General features: G+C 40.9%; 1 non-coding gene across 1 annotated transcript; it reads right to left on the reverse strand.

The window, feature by feature from the left end:
• Positions 1-745: 745 nt before the first annotated feature.
• trnai-uau (transfer RNA isoleucine (anticodon UAU)) lies at positions 746-841 on the reverse strand. Its single transcript has 2 exons — positions 804-841; positions 746-781 (listed from the first exon to the last, which is right to left on the reverse strand). It is a non-coding gene; the product is annotated as a tRNA-Ile (tRNA).
• Between the last annotated feature and the right edge of the window lie 3,569 nt (positions 842-4,410).

Consider the following 4,410-nt stretch of genomic DNA (forward strand, 5'->3'; position numbering starts at 1 on the left):
ATAGGAGAAAGGGAGAGAGAGATCGAAGAGACTCACAGATAACATTAACCTGAAGAGGGACGGTCCAGAATCTACTTGAAATCTAGCTAGCTCACCTACTCCTTCCCCCCACCCCTCCACACCGACGTTAACACCGTTAAAGGTGCTTCGAGGTTTTTATTGCCTTCTTCACGTATTAATGTATTTTGCAGGTCAACAAATAAGGCGTGACGTTTGGCTCGGTATAATTAATATTTATACATCTGAGTTCACCCGCAACCTTTACTTCTATTCTGAAGTTTTCGCTCTATCCAAGAGTCATTTTAAAAACTGATCGTAAGGTTTCAACACAGGCCAGGGAGAAACAGGATAGAACTGTTCTGTGCCGCGTGGGAGCAGAACACATCATTGCTACCGTTTATATTCATTATTCGACTGAATAATTCGATCCTGTTCGGAACGTTTAGATTAGTGTCATGGTCGCTGAGACTGCCTTCGATCTTGGACATTTGCGGCAAAATGAATAAACATGCAACGAGCTAAAAGGTCATGACCGAGGTTCTACATACGGTTTATTGTCAACGTCTGGGGAGTATTCGTTGCATTTACTTCGACACTTGAAACTTTAAAACAATCTTTTAATCAATCCACAGAAATTGTTCCCTTCGAATGACCATATCTTCTGTTCGATATTGCTCCTTGTCATATTCCACAACCAATCGAAAACTTTTGATGGTGTGATCACATTCCGTAACCAACAAAAAGGTGCTCTAGGTTAGGCTTGAACTCACAACCTCGGCATTGCACACAACACTGTACTGTCATATAAGTACCACGCGCTAACCGATTGCGCCACTAGAGCTAAACTGCCAAATAAGTACTCATTTGCCTACACATTCTAGGTTCACTAGCTAAGCATATTTTTTGATTGGGAACAAACTGAGTTCTCTGACTGTATCCAGCGGTAGTTACTTTCGTGTGTGCGCAAGATGGTGAAATAACGAATGCTAAACTAGATTTCGTGTTCAGCTGTGCATTCAAAATGTTACCCAGCTAATAAAATACCGTCTACAAAACGAGAACAGCTCAAAATATACCATCTGAAAATTAGGAACAAAGACGTTCTTTTTTCTCCAACGACTTGCTTTCATCTTGTTAATATTGGGTCAGCCTGAAGCAAAGCAAAATTGTTAGGTTTATAAAGTGGAGGGCAACGATTTTGTTACATGTTTACACTATAATTGGATTAGTTTTGCGTAATTGATCCTTTAGAATGTTCTATAAGTTTCTGTAAGGAACAGTCAAACGCAGAGCACCGAGAAGTGCGCAAACTAACGCAAACACCAGAGAATTCTCTGAAGTTTGATGAATTGAAGGCAGCTTGGCGTTTCAACGAGTCCGGAGGAGCAGCTCTGGAAATGAGTAAATTGAATTAGTGAACAGGAAGAATTTCTTTCTTTAACATAAACAGTCATTCATCGGAGATTGCGGTTGTAAGGGAGGGTGAGGTGATTTGTGAATAGATGATGTTTCTTCTTTCGCTTTTTGTTCAGATCAGGGGCAAGTCCTAAACTTCCTTCCGTTAAATTTGGATAGGCATCTAATAAAGAGGCAAGAGAGTGCACCTCACAATCCGCCAGCTGGCAACTAACTAGTGGCTGAGATAGTGGCATAGTATGACCTCGTATGTTGGAGAGGAGCCTGGCGATTGTGTGGTGTGAATATTACTTGCCAATTATCAACCCAGGTCTGAATGTCGTTCAAGTTTTGCTGTATATTAACACAGGCTGCTTTAATATCGCAGAAGTGCCAAATTGTTTTTTTTTATTAATTCGCGGGATGTGGGCTTCCTTGGCTGGGCCAGCATTTATTGCCCATTATCAGTTGCCTTTGAGACGTTCGTGGTGAGCCGCCTTGTTGAACTGCTACAGTTCACGTGATGTAGGTACACCCGCAGCGCTGTCAGGGAGTTCCAGGATTTTGACCCAGTGTAAGAACGGCGATATATTTCCAAGTCAGAGTGGTGAGTGAATCGGAGGGGAGCTTCCAGGTGGTGGTATTCCCGTCTATCTGTTGCTCTTGTCCTTCTAGGTAGTAGTGGTCGTGGGTTTGGAAAGTGCTGTCTAAAGAGCCTTGGTGGATTCCTACAGTGCATCTTGTAGATGGTACACACTGCTGCTACTGTGCGTCGGTGGTGGAGGGAGTGAATGTTTGTGGAAGTGGTGCCAATCAAACGGACTGCTTTGTCTGTGACGGTGTCCACGTTCTTCAGTGTTGTAAGAGCTGCACTCATACAGGCAAGTGGAGGAGTATTCCATCAAATTCCTGATTTGTGCCTTGTAGATGGTGGACAGGGTTTGGGGAGTCAGGAGGCGAGTTACTCGCCGCATAATTCCTAGCCTCTGACCTGTTCTTGTAGCCGCAGTATTTATATGGCTAGTCCCATTCAGTTTCTGGTCAATAGTAATCCCCGGATGTTGATAGTGGGGGATTCAGTGATGGTTATGTCCTTGAACATCAAGGGGCGATGGTTGGATCCTCTCTTGTTGGAGATGGTCATTGCATGACACTTGTGTGACGTGCATGTCACTTGCCACTTGTTTTATTATTTAAGCGTTAAAACTGTTACTGTGGTTTTATGGTTCTTGGGTCAGTAGTTTCCCCCTGTTTTTTTTTTTAAATACGAAATAAAAGCTATGATCAGTAGGCCAAGTTTCCCCCTGGAATTTGGCATATTTGAAAAGCATCCTGCCATCTGTCATATTCACCGTTTATTTAATTCACAATAAGCTGTACCACGTTCGTTAGCCAGTGAATTCTTGGTTCCTTTCCTAACATTCTCCCACGTGGAATTGTATCTCGACTGTACATGTACCATCTCCTCGTTAAATGCAGGCTCATTGTTCATTAATGATTATGTTTGCCAATATTTGCTTCAAAATTACTTAGTATGAAGATATTGTTATTTTATTAATTTTTTTGGAATATGGTAGGATTCTGTAAAGATTGTGAGCGTGTGAGAGTGTGTGCGACTTTGTACGTGTGCATGTTTGTGCTTGTGTGTGTGTGCGTGTGTGTAATTAAACTGGGGGAAGGTTAATAAGGACAGCTTGTCTATGGAACAGATAGATGGAAGATAAAGTGGTTAGATGCATGCATTTGTAATGAGAGGCTATGGTGAAGTTGAATATATGATTAAATAGGTTAGGTTTTACAATTTGCATTAGGTGATTGATAAGGATTTGATTTTTCAGCTGTTAAACTTCAAAAGGGAGTTTATAAGTGACAGGAGGCCTTTTTAACTTACAAAATTTTCACAAGAAAATAACGGAAGACCATCAAATTTTATTTTACTCAAAAGTTGAGGCATTGGGAAGGCATGAAATATTTTTTATATTTAGGGAATTTTGAGTTCAAAGAGGTGTTAGGACAATGGAATCCAGAATGACGTGCTGGGAGGGGGGGTGGAGGGGGGTGGTGGTGGTGGTTGGAGGGGGTGGGGGCAGCTATTTAATGGACATATTGAGTTAAGTTTTGTGGCGGTGTGAGGGAGATGCCTTGAGGCCAGCTCTGTCATGAGAGAAGTTGCGAATTTGAAGCAACCATTCAGTTTCAAGCCACAAAAGCCTATGTTTCCATAAACCACTTTGTTTCTAAACTTCCTTTGGTTTTCCACAGCAGCGTGGAAGAGAGCGATAAATTGTGTGGTATGCTTTATTAAAGTAGCAGGAAGTTTTGCCTTGGGTAATATTGCTGGAATTTTATGGTCAAATCTGTAAGGGAGGTTTTGCCAAGTAGTTTACTTGTCTGTTCTGATCAAGGTAGTATTTTGGGGGAATATTTTGTAATGCTGTTTTCACTGCGTAATTTTAACTTTGTGTGTTTAAGCTTTATTCTTCTTGTAAATAAATATTTTAATTTTAAAATGCTAAAACTTTTACTGTAGTTCTGTGGTTCTGAGATCTGTAGTTTCCCCTCGTTTTAAAAATATAAAGAAAAAGAGTTATGATCAGTGAACCAAGTTTCCTTCTGGAATTTGGCTTTTTCATCGAATAAAAAATGTTGTGGCTTTATGCAGGGTTTGAAAATCCCTTGATTGGGTTGGATTGGCTTGGAGTTTGTGAATCTGAAGTGTACGAGTACGAGTAGAATACTGAACTCAGGAGTTTTAAGTTGAGGGATTTTATAGCGGTTGGACTGCAAATGGCTTGGAAAATTGCTGAGATTTTTCTGGGAGTGGAAGATGTGACTATGGAATATTTGAAATCTCTGACTACCGCTAAGCAGAGTGATTTAGCAGAGAAAGTGTAGGTGGAAATAAAAGCAAAATTCTGCAATGTTGATATGGCTTACCAAACATGTAAATTTGGAAGAGACACCTGAAACTAATGTGTCACACTGGAGGTAGTAAGACTTCAGTTGCAAATGAAA

The sequence above is a fragment of the Cetorhinus maximus genome, chromosome 21, assembly GCF_964194155.1.
Source record: "Cetorhinus maximus chromosome 21, sCetMax3.hap1.1, whole genome shotgun sequence".
Lineage (NCBI taxonomy): Eukaryota > Metazoa > Chordata > Chondrichthyes > Lamniformes > Cetorhinidae > Cetorhinus > Cetorhinus maximus.